Below are 14,459 nucleotides of genomic sequence, written 5' to 3' on the forward strand. Positions count from 1 at the left end.
TGACGTGGCCTGGAAATGAGCTCCTGCCAGGTGATCGCCTTCCACCGTGCGCCCCGAAATGGCTCCTAGTTTTTCTCCTAGAAAGAGAGAAAAATCACTTGCTTTCACCCTTCCCACAATGTCCATGACCCTATAGGCCTCCGTTATATGTAATTTATAGACACTGACTTGTATATGACATGTTACTGCTCCGTTCGCAGCCCTGTGAAGTCCTGCTAGCTCTTTGCAGCCGTCTTCAGCCCATCCTGAAATAATCTGGGGTTATTTTGAGTGACTGCAACGAGCCCAGAATGAAACGCAGGCTATTCCCCTGGGCTTCGGGAGGAACAACCTACCAGCTTTGATTTCTAGCCAGCCTGGGGCCGTAGGACCTCATTTGCTGGTGAAGACGATGCACCAGGACACGTAAAATGAAATTAGCCCCTGGAAGGAGATGCGGTTTTGATTTTTTTTTTTCACTTGATGGGGACCGAGTGAATTAGCGCCTCTCGACAAACAGTGACCACAGTCAGAATAATGAACCCGAAACCCCGTCGGAGAAATATCCTAGCGGCGAGCGGGATGCTGTTTCCTCTCCGGTTTTAGTGCCGTCGAAGCAATAACGTGTAATGATGTGAGCCCTGCCATTTCTCTGCCGCCTCCCCGCAGTGGGGATGCCGGCTGACCTGAGGAGAAGCGGAGGGTGGCTAATGGACCATTAGCAGGCGCGATCAAATTAGGATTATAATCCAGTTCGGAGCGGGAAAATGAAACGTCTCAAATTGCCGGCCTTCTTAATTGCATCTCCAAAATTTGGCAGGATATTAGCCCAGGAGATGCTGTCTTGAGCGGCGGCACCGCTTCGCCTTTCTCGCTTTGGACCTGCTGTGCGCTGTGAACGTCTCCTTCCCCATGTGCCCGTGTTTCACTCGGTGGTTGGAGACATCCCGGCTCTTCCGGTTTGCAAGGTGCAGCAACATTTTTGAGTGAAACGGGACCGATTGTGTCATTTAGAGGAGCTTTTGTATCACCCTGCCTTCCCTGAACGTTAACTTTCCCCAGCTGGGCCCAAGAGGACAGCGGATGTGAGACAGCGAGCGCGAGAGATGTCGTATTATTTTTGGCCGTTGAGCATCTGAGCACCTCGCACGTGTAAAAATAGAAATTAAAGTAATTCTCTCTCCCTGCCGCTGTCTGTGGGAAAGGCAGGCTGATTCATCCGCAAGTTTTTTTTATTAAGCACCGGTTATATGTAAGTGGATGTGCCGCGCGTCCCTGCACGGGTCCCCGTGCATCGGCGGCGCAGCGCTGGGGTTAACATCACCGCGACGCGAATTTTTGCTGTTTTGGAGCTTGCGGAGCGACTCGTTCGCATGGCGGTAACTAGGAGTCGGTGCGAACAGCACCAATTCGTGAGGATTTTATCTCACAGTGCCGGGATCACAGAGAGGTAGGTCTGGGCCGGGCGAAGTGCAAAGAGCTCCAAGGCTAGCGCTCTTTTTCAGCAGGTTTTCTCCGGTTTACAACGCATTGTTTCCCCACAATTCCTTTGGGATCAGCCCCCAAAAATGAGCTTTTCACCCAGGTTTCGGGGCTCGTCTGCGAAGTGCAGGGACTGGCGCCTTCACGCAAAGTCTAGCCGCTCCGTTTATCCGCCGCCCCCGCAGAACATCGCTGAGCGAAGCGGCACAAATTCAACGTTTCCTGCAGCATCGGGCCGTTTTCGCTACGTCTCCCTGAGGCTTATCCGCTTGCTTGCTGATGAGAGCAGCCCCCGGGCATGGAAAGAGGAGGATCCGGAGGGTTTTCCTCTTCGGGATGCCATCTGCAAGGATGTGACAGGCCACCGTGAGCTCCGAGCGGGATTTTTCCGAGCCGTTGAGCTGGTTTGCCCAGCGTTACCCAAACGAGGCAAAATTGGGGCTGGATGATGAGGATGGGTCTCCCACAAAGCATCTCCGTGCTTTTTCGTGGCTTTTGGGAACATCCCCGGGGGGAAACGCACCTGGAACGAGACCCCCCGCCCCGGGGACGCGCGGCCTTCGGGGGAGGACGCCCCACGGACGGAGCAACAACCCGAACCCTCCCTCCCGGCATAAAGGAGCCAAACTTACGCTAAAAGCCAAACGTTAGGAACCGCGACGCTCCCGGCCGGGCTGCCGACCTCTCCCTTCCCTCGCCGGCTCCCCGATTTTGCCGTAAAACCACAGAAAAGGCGTCCGCGGGGCCTTGGAGGATGCCCGGGGCGCTGGGAGAGGAGGGAGAGCGGTGCCGCTGCGTCTCCTCGTGGCGCTGCCCGAATCCTCGAGGGCGGCTGTTCCCTCGCGCCGCGGCCTGTTTCGTACATTTTTGGACGTTTTAGTCACAATTTCCATTAGCAAGTACCCCGGGTAGGTGTCGGGGGGGGGGGCAAATGGCACCTCAGGGGGTGTTGGGGGACGAATGGCGCCTCGGGGGGGTGTTGGGGGGCAAATGGCACCTCAGGGGGGTATTGGGGGGGCAAATGGTGCGTCAGAGGGTTTTGGGGGGCGAATGGCACCTCAGGGGGGTGTTGGGGGGCAAATGGCACCTCAGGGGGGTATTGGGGGGGCAAATTATACCTCAGGGGTGTTGGGGGGCAAATGGTGCCTCAGAGGGTTTTGGGGGGTGAATGATGCCTCGAGGGGGGGTGTTGGGGGGCAAATGGCACCTCAGGGGGGTGTTGGGGGCATAGGGCGCCTCAGGAGGTGTTGGGGGGGCGAATGGCGCCTCAGGGGGTGTTGGGGGGCAAATGGTGCCTCGGGGGAGTTTGGGGGGGCAAATGGCGCCTCAGGGGGTTGTTTGGGGGGGAAATGGCATCTCACGGAGGTGTTGGGGGGGTGAATGGCACCTCAGGGGGTTGTTGGGGGGCAAATGGCGCCTAGGGGGGTGTTGGGGGCGAATGGTGCCTCAGGGGGGTATTGGGGGGGCAAATTATACCTCAGGGGTGTTGGGGGGCAAATGGTGCCTCAGAGGGTTTTGGGGGGTGAATGATGCCTCGAGGGGGGGTGTTGGGGGGCGAATGGCACCTCAGGGGGTGTTGGGGGGCAAATGGTGCTTTGGGGGGGTGTTGGGGGCGAATGGCACCTCAGGGTGTTGTTGGGGGGTGAATGGCACCTCAGGGGGTGTTGGGGGGGGGTGAATGGCACCTCAGGGGGGTGTTGGGGGGCAAATGGCACCTCAGGGGGGTGTTGGGGGGACAAATGGCACCTCAGGGGGGTATTGGGGGGCAAATTATACCTCAGAGAGGTGTTGGGGGGGGCAAATGGCACCTCAGGGGGGTGTTGGGGGGGCAAATGGCGCCTCAGGGGAGTTTGGGGGGGGGCGAATGGCACCTCAGGGGGTGTTGGGGGGCAAATGGTGCTTTGGGGAGGTGTTGGGGGCAAATGGCACCTCAGGGTGTTGTTGGGGGGCGAATGGCACCTCAGGGGGTGTCGGGGGGGCAAATGGCACCTCAGGGGGGTGTTGGGGGGGCAAATTATACCTCAGAGAGGTGTTGGGGGGGCAAATGGCACCTCAGGGGGGTGTTGGGGGGCAAATGGCGCCTCAGGGTGTTGTTGGGGGGTGAATGGCACCTCAGGGGGTGTCGGGGGGGGGTGAGTGGCGCCTCAGGGAGGTGTTGGGGGGGCAAATGATGCCTGAGGGGGTGTTGGGGGGGCGAATGGCACCTCAGGGAGGTGTTGGGGGGCTGAGTGGCGCCTCAGGGGGGTGTTGGGGGGGGCGAGTGGCGCCTCAGGGGGGTGTTGGGGGGGCAAACGGCGCCTCAGGGAGGTGTTGGGGGGCGAGTGGCGCCTCGGGGGGGTCTGGAGGCTGCCTGGGGGTGTTGGGGGGGCTCTGAAACCACCTGATTTGGGGGAGGGGGTGTCGAAGGCTGCGCGGGGCGGTTTGGGGGGGGGGCTGGAGGCTGCCTGGGAGGGCGGCAGCCCGCACCCGGTGTGAGGCGGCACGGGGGGGGGGGGGGCGCTGCGGGCTCCGCCGCGGGAGGGGCTTGGGGGAGGGGAGGGGCGGCCGTTGGGCGCGCGGCGGCGGGCGCCGGCAGGGGGCGCGCGGCGGCGGCGGCGGCGGCGGCGGCGCGGCGGGCCGGGCGGGGGGGGGGGGGCGGGGCGCGCAGCGGGGGGGGCGGGGCGGGGCGGGGCGGGGCGGGGGGGCGGCGCGGCGGGGCCGGGCCGGGACGCGCGGCGGCGGCGGCGGCAGCGGCGGCGGCGCGAGGCCGGTGCGGTGCGGCGGGGATTGGCGGCAGGTAGGCTGTCACTCACGGCGGGGCGCCGCGCGGGGGCGGGCGGAGCCGCGCCGCGGACAAAGCGGCCCGGCCGCCGGGGCACGTGCGGCGGCGGCGGCGGCGGCGGGTAACCCCCCCCCCCGCCCCCCCCATCCCCTCATTCCCCGGTGCGGGAAGTAACTTGCCGTTCCGCAGCGCCGCCGCCGCCCCCCCCCCCCCCCCCGCGGCTCCCGGTGCGCGGGCTGCGGCGGCGGGGCATGGCGGCCGCGCGGCGCGGCGGGGGGGGGGGGGGGTGAGAGGGGGGGCGCGGAGCCGAACGGGCAGCGGGGGGCACGCGCCTGCCTTGCACCCGCTCGCAGTGCCCGGCGACCCGTTGCAACGCTTTGCAGCCGCTTGCAACGCTTTGCAGCCGCTTGCAACGCTTTGCAGGCGGTTGCAATGCCCGCCGGCCCGTTGCAATGCCCTCTGGCCGCTTGCAACGCTTTCCAGCCGGTTGCAATGCCCTCTGGCCGGTTGCAACGCTTTCCAGCCGGTTGGCAGTGCCCTCCGGCCGCTTGCAATCCTCTCCGGCTGGTTGCAGTGCCTGCCGGCCCGTTGCAATGCCCGCCGGCCGGTTGCAACGCTTTCCAGCAGATCGCAATGCCCTCTGGCCGGTTGTGATCCTCTCCAGCCGGTTGCAACGCTTTGCAGCCGGTTGCAGTGCTCTCTGGCCGGTTGCAGTGCCCTCCGGCCGGTTGCAACGGTTTCCAGCGGGTTGCAATCCTCTCTGGCCGGTTGCAATCCTCTCTGGCCGGTTGCAGTGCCTGCCGGCCCATTGCAATGTTCTCCAGCGGGTTGCAGTGCCTTCCAGCCGGTTGCAACGCTTTCCAGCCGGTTGCAATCCTCTCCAGCCGGTTGCGATGCCCGCCAGCCCGTTGCAACGCTTTCCAGCGAGTTACAGTGCCCTCTGGCCCATTGCAACGCTTTGCAGCGCGTTGCAATGCCCTCCGGCCGGTTGCAACGCTTTCCAGACGGTTGCAACGCTTTCCAGCCGGTTGCAATCCTCCCCAGCCGGTTGCGATGCCCGCCAGCTCGTTGCAATGCTTTCCAGCGGGTTGCAGTGCCCGCCGGCCGGCTGCAACGCCCTCCAGCTGGTCACGCTGCCCTCCAGCCGGTTGCAACGCTCTCCGGCCGGGTTGCAGCACGCTGCGGCTGTCGCGATGCCCTCTGACCGCTCGCGAGCCTCTCCGGGCGGCTGCCGCGCTCTCCGGCCGGTTGCAACGCGCTCGCACCGTCGCGGTTCCCTGCAGCTGGTTGCATTTTGCGGGCACGGAGTCGCCCCAGCCGTGCAAAACCTTCGCGAGGCGCCTTCGGCCTCGGGGCGGGCGCCGGGCCTTGGCGTCGAGCGCCGAAACCGCCGCCGGGGCCTCGGGAGCCGAAACGCCGCCGTTTGCCCCCGTTTCCGCCGCGGCGGGATGCCGGCGGGCCTACGTGCAAGCTTTCCTACGCCGGGGGGGGGGGGTTGCGTGAGCACGGCGAGGGGGAAACCCGAACAATTCGGCAGCTTTATTTTGGGGGCACCGCTGGGTTTTGCCGTTTTAGTGCCCCTTTTCTCTCCGCCTTTGCATCCGCGGGAGATCCCGCGCCGACTTTCTTGCAGCCGGCCGCCCGCGAAGTTTGCGCCGGCGCCGGCGGGCGCCTCTTTGTTTCGGGGGCTGCGGCGGGGAGCAGCCCTCCGCCGTTTCCCCGGACGCCCGCGGCTCCTCCGCGGGACCCGTCTCGCGAAAAAACGCGGCCCTCCGTGTAACGAGAAACCCGCCGCCGAGCCGGGCATTTGCAAACTGAAGCCGCGGAGATTAGATTAAGTCTCCTGCGAACAGCTCCGGGCCGGTATTATTTTTGGCTGGAACGCGGGGGCAGCTGTCTGCCGGGCCGGGGAAGGAGGGAAGGGGGGGGGGGGGGAGACAGGAATGAGGGCGGAACGGGCGCTTTTGGGCTTTGGGAAAAAAAATTATCGTTATTATTATTATTTTGTTTGCATTTCAAGAGTTAAAAAACGGCCCGTTCGCAAGCGGCGCCCTGCTTCCTCCTCTTCTCCCCCCCTCCCCCCCCCCCGGTTATTTAACTCCCCGTGCCGAGATTTCCTTTATTAGGGGCAAAAGTTAATTGATCGAGTCTAATTACGAGTGAGATTAATTCGAAGCGCCGCAGCGGTGGGCTCGCTCGGAGCCGCCTTCGCCCGAGGCCCGTCCTGGACCCGACCGCCGCGACGTGCCGGATGCTCCGGCCTCCGAAACGGGGCTCTCCGCGCCCGGTGGGGAGGTAAGACATTTCCCGGGGGAAAAAACGCCTCTATGCTTCGCGTCTCCGAATTTTGAACCCGTAGCGTTGGCCGGACGTCCCAGTTTTGTGGTTTTTCCGCCTTCCCGGCGAACTTCCCGATGGCTCGATGCTTCCCTCGGGTTTGCCTTTCATCCCGGGCAGGTTTGGAGGAGCAGCCGGTCGGCTCGTCGCTCCGCGCGGGGAAGCGGCTCCGTCTTTTCTGGCGGAAACGTCGGGAAACGTGACGTCGGACCGCGGTGCGATTCCCCGCTCCGGGAAAAAGCCTCCTTTGCTTTGCTCGGGAAACGCAGGCGGCGGATGCTCCCCGTGGATGGACCCGCTGCGATACCTGCATGGATGTTTAATCCCTGTTAACCACCGCGGGATCCGCTCCTTTTCCCTCCGCTTACGTCTCCGCTGGGGAAAACGCTGGGAATTTGGGCGGAAACCTACCGCGCTGAGCCGGGACCCTGCTTTTCTCGCCCCGTTATTTTCCTCTTTCTCCTGCGTTTCCGAAAGCTGCTTCTGCTGCAGAAGGTTTTTACGGAGAGGCCGAGGTGACTCCCGGCGGTGGCATCGTCCTTCTCGGAGCCGGCGGCTACGCCAAAACCAGCCTGGGAGCCTACGACAAATATATCAGCGTTATAACAAACATATCAGTCTTAAACCGGCGCTGCCAAGACTCCGCTACGATGGGAAACGCTCGTTTGATGTTTCAAGCGGAAGGTTTCTCTCGACCGAGCTTCCTTTCTCCTGGCTCCCGATGGAAAAGCCTCACCGACGCGTTTTTCCTTGCAAAAAGACGAGAGGAAAACACTGAAATGCGTTGCCTGAAGTTTGGAGGAGACGTCGGGGGTGTTTAAGTCGATGGGGGATAACCGAGCTACTCGAAACGGCCCCTCTGGCCTAATCCAGTTGCCGTTCATCCTGCGGACCAAATTTAGGGAATTGCTTTATACGGAGAGCTGCCGGCGGGGATAAATGATCCGAAACCAGCTCCTGCATCCCCTTGATGCCCCGCGCCCCGGCGGCCGAGCTGGATTAGCCGTCGATCCCTCCGCTTAGGAGGCCCGTCCGAACGTTGCTGGCCTCGCTGGCGATGGGAAGCGCCGCTTTTTTGCCGGCGGGGTCCGTTTAATCCTTGCAAATTTTGCAGCCCGGGTGAAGCCGGTCGCGGCGACCCCGGGAGCCGCTTTGGGAAAACACGAGAGGCGGACGGCGTTTGGGATGCGTCCCCGGCGTGCCGGGCGTCGGGGCTGAGCCTTGCGGGATCCCGAGCGGATTTGGTCTTGGATAGAGGAGGTGGGAAGGTCGCGACGCAGTATTTTTGCCCCTGCCGAATTTTAACCCGCGCCGAAATCGGATGTGTTTTTAATTGGGGTTAGGCTGAAGTGAGTTTCGCACGCGCCGCCGAATAACCCGGTCCTAAAATAATCTTGCAGGCAGCTTTCGCCGTGCCGAGGGTCGTAACGATGGTTAGGTCGATCGCGGGAAGCTTTCGCGGCGGCCCGAACGGGCTCTCGGCACGCGCAGAGCCGATTTCTCCCCCCAACGAGCATCGTGAACGCGATCCCGTGAAGAATGGATGCCCCCTAATTAGCAAAAAAATTATTTCGCGGCGTCGTTAGGCCGTTACGATTCCAGCTCGGAATAACAGGACGGAGGGAAAGCGATAACGGGCCCCTGGGAACGACTGGGAGTCTCGTCCCCGGTCGGAGGCAGGACTGAGTCATCCGCGAGCAAGTCGAGAGCTGTTTCCCCCCCGTTTCGGAGAGCGCGAGGATCCACGGAGCCGGAGCATCGTCGTCTCCATCGAACCCCTTTTCCAGGTAATTCCCCCTCGGGGCAGCGCTCGCTTGCCCGGGGCCCTCGGCCGAGCCGCCGTCCCCCCTCTGCGCAGCTGCAAATCTGGAGCGAGTCCGACTCGGCCGGGCCCGAACGCCGGTTTGCAGCTGTGTAAATAAGAGGAGAAGTTGGCCTCGGCTCCGTCGGGCTGATTACATCTTTTTGTGTTCCCTCTCGGCCGCTTCGGCCAAGAGGAGCCGGGGAGGAGGGCGGCGGGTGAAAACAAGCGCTTGGTAGCGTCGCGCGGCGGATGCTCAACTTCAATCGGCGTTTGCAAAACTTAAATCGGCGTTTGCTGAATATTTGCAGGATGAGGCGCTGCTGGAGAGCATATCAGCGTGATTATTTTTTTTTTTAAGAGGCCGCGCGAAGCCGAACGGTGCCTTTTTGGTCGCGCGATGCTCGTTGCGGCTAACGAGACGCAGATGCGCCCAACTCCGAGCAGCTGCTGACGCCGGAGGAGCGAGCCGGGGCGGGGGGGAGGCCGGCCGCTCGGGATCCTTCCCCGATAACGCCGCGGAGAGCGGAGCGAAATTAGGAGCGGGGTTGGCCGGCGGTGTTGCCGCTTGGAAAACGAGCATTGGCCGTCCCTGGAAATCATGCGAGTGGTGCAATGAGCGGGGAGATCCCAAAAGTGATTGATGGGAGAAGGGAATGCAAAAAGGATGAGCGTTTTTCCTATTTCTCGGCTTATTCCCTTAACCTCCGGCAAGAGGCAGCCGGGGGGGGGCTTCCTGAGCTGGAAACGGTTTCGGTGACCCTCGAGAGGTTTCTTTTCCGGTCTTTCCTTGAATCCGTCTTTTAGCATCCGCAGCGTCTCGCCGCGGGGATTTCCTACGCGTTACGGGACGAGCCGGCGGCTCCCGTTCGCTTTGAACCTGCCGGATGGCCCGGAAGGGAAATACCAAACCCGCGTTTCAGGTAGGCGATGCAACGCAGCAGCCCCGCGAATCCACACCGCGACGGCGTAGAAATGCGGCGGAGAGATGCTTTGCGACGCCGGCCGAAAGCCGAAGCGCCTCTTTTCCGCTCCGAAGAAAGAGGTTTTTCCCTGGCTGCAGCCTCCGCGAAAGGGCAGAGCGAAAACGCCCGACCGCATCGCCTTCGCGCGGTGAAATGCCGCTTCGGCGGCGTAGGAAAGTGCCACCAGTAACGTTATATGTGTAGCTTTCAACTTTAATAAGGTGTCGCGAAAACTATGAAAATAGTTATAACTGAAACCACATTTTGCAGCCAGCGCCGGCTCCGTTCGCCCTTTTCCCCGGCTACAACGTCTCGCTTTGTGCCCTGGCTCGGGCTGCTAAAGCCGATCGGAAAACGCTAATGGCGCGATCGGCGGGTTTGGGGTTAATCGCCGCGATAGCCCCAAATCTCGGCCTTATTTTCAGCCCTTTTGAGTGGCGAATGTGTCACTTTGCATCGGTCGTGCGCTTTTTCCAGAACGTGTTTCCAGCCGGGATTTGGACCGTTAAAATCGCATCCCCCAAAGCCGGGGAGCTGCCCCGTAATCGCTTCCCGCACTAGCGGGGGCTGCGTTAACCTAAGAGATGCTGCTGTCGCGCTAAAATTAACGCTTTGAATGTAGTTATAAAGCTCAAACCTTTTTTCCCTGGTAGCAAAAGTGCCGTTTCCCCCTTTGGATCCCGTTGTCCCGCTGCTTCCCAGCATCCCAGGTAATAAAACCTGCGCGCGGCGGGGAGGATTGAGCTCGGCGTCGACGCGGAGCAGGACGCGGAGACGAGACCTCGGCAGGGTAACGCCGAGAAAATCGCCCGGACGGCATCCGACTCGCAGCTGATTTCTTCCGTGGGAGCAGCGGTTCTTCTCTTGCTCCGTTTCTGCTGGATCAGGCCAACGTTGGGATGAAATTCTGCTTTCCCGGGCGCCGCTTCCAAGCTTTTCCCCGCCGCCGAGGGACCCGGTTGCGCGGCCGTTGCAGCTCTAGTCCCGGGCTAAGTAGCTCTGTGAATCAAGCAGCAAATCGCAACTTTCCCAAATCCTCCCTTTAATCCCTTCGAAAAAGGAACATCTCATTTCGGTGGTTTCCTCCCCGAGAACGTCGTTATTATCTGATCGGCTGCGCACGATTCCTCGCCTCCTATTTTTCGGAGGCAGGACCGGTCTTTTTAGATATATCCCTTCCAGGTTTGTCGGAAAGGCGCTTTATAGCTTTGTAAAGCCCTTAAAATGTTTTTTTAAACACTACTTCGAGCTTATAAGGCTAGTTTTAGAATAGCAATTACAAGCTCCCTTATCCCCGAGCAAATTCCCACTGTGATGGGGTATGTAAACCGTTTTAGACATTTTTAATGCTCGCGAGCAATAAATTTGAAAGGGGAAGCCGAGCCACCTCAGCCTGCGCGACTGCAAACGGACTGTCCTAATTTATGTGCCGTATAAAACTCTCGGGAAGTCGCCTCGCGTCTTTTTCTGCGGGGAAGTTGATGGGTTTTTTACTGTTTCAAGCTGTTTCTCCGTTCGGCCGGCTGTTCCCGGGGTCCGCGCGGGGATGCCGGAGCCCCCGGGATCCGCCGGGATCCGCCGGGGGGGTGTTGTGGGGCCGAGGGTGCCGATCCGCTGGGGTTTCCTGGGATTTTGCCTCACTTCGGATAAAGAGCAAAAAAACCCCCCCCCCGAAATCCCCTGCAAACCCAGAATCCGGATCCTGCGTGCATAAACTTTCCTTGGGAAAAAAAAAAAAAATTGCATCCCGATCCCGGGGAGATCCCATTTGTGCCGAGTGTCCGGAAAGGTCTTTAATGCATTCGTGCAGAAATTGCTTTCCTTATATCTCCGTGACAGATCCAACGTATCGAACGGCGGCAATTAATTTAGCGGCGTAAAAAATGAAGCGGGGCATTTCGTCGGCGGAGCGGTCGGCTCTTGGCGAGCTGCGTTTACGCGCCGAGGCATTCCCTTTGTCTTGGCGAGCGCTTAAACACTTAAAAATAGCCTTAAAAACGCGTTTTGAAGTTGCTCGCCGGATGAAAACGGTACTTTTGGCAAATATTTAGCACAGAAAGTGGATGCAAAAGCTGTTTGGCTCTAAGCAAACGCTCCGTAAATTGGAGCACTTTGTCAGCTTGACAGCACAGAACAAACTTAATAAACGGTATTGGTGGGTTATTTCCCTGCAAGGATCGGAGCTGTCGTCGCGTAATAGGATGGGTAAAATAACCGGGATTAAGAGACGGATTTCTGGGCGCGGGGCTTAATTGAATTAATCTGGCGCAGATTTGCTCGGGAAATCTCGCTTTTCCGCCGCGGCGCTCGGCGTCGGGCTTGAACGATGGGCTGGGACGTCTGCCGCTCCGAGCCCCGCGGGTCCCTCTTCTCCCCGCCATCCGAGCGGCGCCGCTGCCGTCTAAATCCGACGGATAACGCCGGGATCGGGAGGCTGCGGGAAAGCCCAGGCTGGCAACGCCTTGATTTGCACCCGTAAGTAAATAATGCTTAAAGAACGGACTTTTTTCCCTTTTTCTTTTCACCTCTCCTTTATTTTTTTTTCCCGGGGAGACGCGTGCGTGTCCGGTTCCCGCGGCGCCCGACTTTCCCCCAACTTTGGATTTGTAGGAGCTCGGAAACCCTTCGCCCGGGCACCCGCGACCGCCTCCCCCCCCACCTCGAAGGAGCAATTCTGCGGCGGATAAAGGTTAATCTGATAATTGCCGCTCTCTTAATGAGCTAATAATTAAAACTTCTATCAGCGATTGCAGCCGGGCCCCGGCGTGGCTCTCCCCGCCGCCCGGCTCCGGGGAGGCACGCGCCGTTTTAACGCCGCTCCCCCGGCTTTCGGGGCGGAAACGGGGCCGAAACCGGTCGCTTTGGGGTTTTGGCGGTGTAAACGCGATCCGACCTCCCGAATCCGGGCCGGGAAAGGGGCGTTAACGGCCCCGGCCGGCCTTTCCGCCGGGCGCAGCCGCTCGGCTTCGCCGCGGGGACCGACTGGCGGCGTTCCCGCCGTCGGGAAGCCTCCGCTCCTATTTCACCTAACCTTTTCCATTTTAAAGACATCCAGCGCGCCGCGCTAAATCGCTCCTCTTTATCCTCCCCGGCTGCATCCCGCGCGTCTTCCCAGGCAGCAACAACACCGATTTCCCCCCTGCTTTTTTTTTCCCCCCCTTTTTTCCCCCCCTGCTTCTTCCTCTGCTTTTAAAACCCAGCGTGCGGAGCAGCTCGGACGGAGCAGCGGGGCGCAAACACGCGTGCCGAGACCCCCCCCAAATAAAGCCGTTTCGCACCTGGAAAGGGGCCAAGGTTATCTCAAGGTAGGCAGCTTGTTGTCTCCCCGCGGCCGCCACGGGCTCCGCGGCCAGGGACATCGCCGGCCCTTCTTTCCCGGGGAAATCGGCTCCGGGCCGCGGGAGCTTTCCCTTGTTTTTTCCCGCGCGGAATTGGTCGCCCCCTCGGAGCGGCTCCGGGCCCAGGCGCCGCGTCCCGAGTTGGGCGGGCTCAGCTCGGGCGGGCGAAACCCTGCCGGGGAAGCGATGAGGGGAATGCTTTTTAATCGTTATTATCATTTTTTTGGGGGGCTCCCCTCCCCGCTTTCCAATTCCGCCGCGAAACCTTCAGCAAGCGCCGAATTCACGGCGGATTTGGGGGGAAAAAACCCCCCGAACGGCAGCAAGAGCATCCCGCCGCCCCAAAAAGAGGTGAAACGCCCCAAAGCGTCGCCCTTCGCCTCGAGCGTGAGTACCGGGGGAAGGAAAAAGAGGGGAAAAACCCCGAAAGCGAGCTGCAAAACGCCCTTCGGAGATGGGAAGGGGCCTTTTGCCCGCGCGCCGGGGAGCGCTGGCCCCGCTCCAGCACCTGGCCGGGACATACAGCACCCTTCATGAAGCCAGACAGAATTAAACCCTTTGTTTCCTGTTTGCCGGCCCGACTTAGCGAGCCCGCGAGCGCTCAACAGACCCCTCTTTGTGCTAATTTAATTAATCGCCGGGGCTGAGGATGAGAGCGCCGGCTATAAATACCTGCTTTTTCTCGGGGCGGGCGGGAAGGGCCGCCGGGCCGCGGCGCCCGGGGCCGATCGCCGGTGGAAAACCCGCCCGGGTGCAAAAAAATCTGCAAAAAAACCCCCCCCGCGAGCCGTTTTCTCGGAAAGGGCGCGAAACGCTCGGTGCCTGCCGCCCGTCGGAGACGCGGGAAGCTGGTGCAGCCCTTTCCCCCCTTTTTTTCCCTTTTTTTCCCCCCCTTTTTCTTTTTTTCCCCCCTGGAAAATCCCTCCGACGATCTTCCTCACATCCAAAAATTGCCGAAAAACCCGCGCCGAAACGCCCGGGAGCTCGGCTGCCTCCTGCATCCTCCTCCGCAGGGAGATGGCGGCGGGTTTTGGGATAACTTAGGGTTTTTCCCCCCTCTTAACACGCTTAAAGCCGCCGGGGAAAGTTTGGTAGGAGGCTGCGGGCTGAGCCAACGTCCCGGCGTTGCGGCATCTCCCAACTTTGCGTGGAAAACGGACCCGTCCACGAGCAAACGCCGAGCCTCAAATATTTGCCAAAAGCAGATTTGGAGCCGTACTCTTGGGCATCGCGTTTAGCCACTCGATGCCGTCCCGAAATCCCCGTGGAAGGAGAGGGAAAACCGCTTCGCCCTCACCGGACCTCGCAGCGCCGGAGCCGCGCGGGTAATTTTCTGCCTCTTCCATGCGGCTACTTTTTTAACGCTTTTCATTTATTTTTTTTAAAAGATAAAAGAGGCCTCGTTCGGCACGCGAGCTTAAAGATTTATGAGCGTTACGCGTCTCGAATAATCCTACCTGCAGGATCCCCTTCGCGCTCCTTGCTTTTCGCATTCCCCGGGGCGAATAAAAAACCTTCCGCTAAAAAACCCTGAAAAACTGAGTTTCTCGGGAAAACCTCGCGGCGGATGCTGTAAAGAAAACCCTCCAAAATCAGGATAAAACACAGAAATCGGCAGCGCTCTCAGGATCCCAAACTGAAACTCCCTTCTCGGACTTTACCCGCGGAAAAGCATCTGTTGCTGCGTGATACGGGGCTGCGCGCATCCTGCACCCGGTTCCCTTTCGGTCATTGAATTAGCTGAATTTCCGAGTGTTTTATGAAATATCAGGTGTTGGAGGGCTTTTATTGTCGCT

At 60.6% G+C, this 14,459-nt stretch overlaps 1 protein-coding gene across 14 annotated transcripts in view; it reads left to right on the forward strand.

Annotated features, from left to right (window-relative positions):
* Window positions 1-4,148: 4,148 nt before the first annotated feature.
* PKNOX2 (PBX/knotted 1 homeobox 2) overlaps window positions 4,149-14,459 on the forward strand; it is an 80,633-nt gene continuing 70,322 nt past the window's right edge. For all 14 annotated transcript variants that reach the window (XM_064524386.1, XM_064524385.1, XM_064524388.1 and 11 more), the window contains exon 1: window positions 4,149-4,237. The gene's annotated coding sequence lies outside the window, so the exon portion shown is untranslated. The remainder of the gene's footprint in view (window positions 4,238-14,459) is intronic.

This window comes from Dromaius novaehollandiae, chromosome 21 (assembly GCF_036370855.1).
Source record: "Dromaius novaehollandiae isolate bDroNov1 chromosome 21, bDroNov1.hap1, whole genome shotgun sequence".
Taxonomy (NCBI): Eukaryota; Metazoa; Chordata; class Aves; order Casuariiformes; family Dromaiidae; genus Dromaius; species Dromaius novaehollandiae.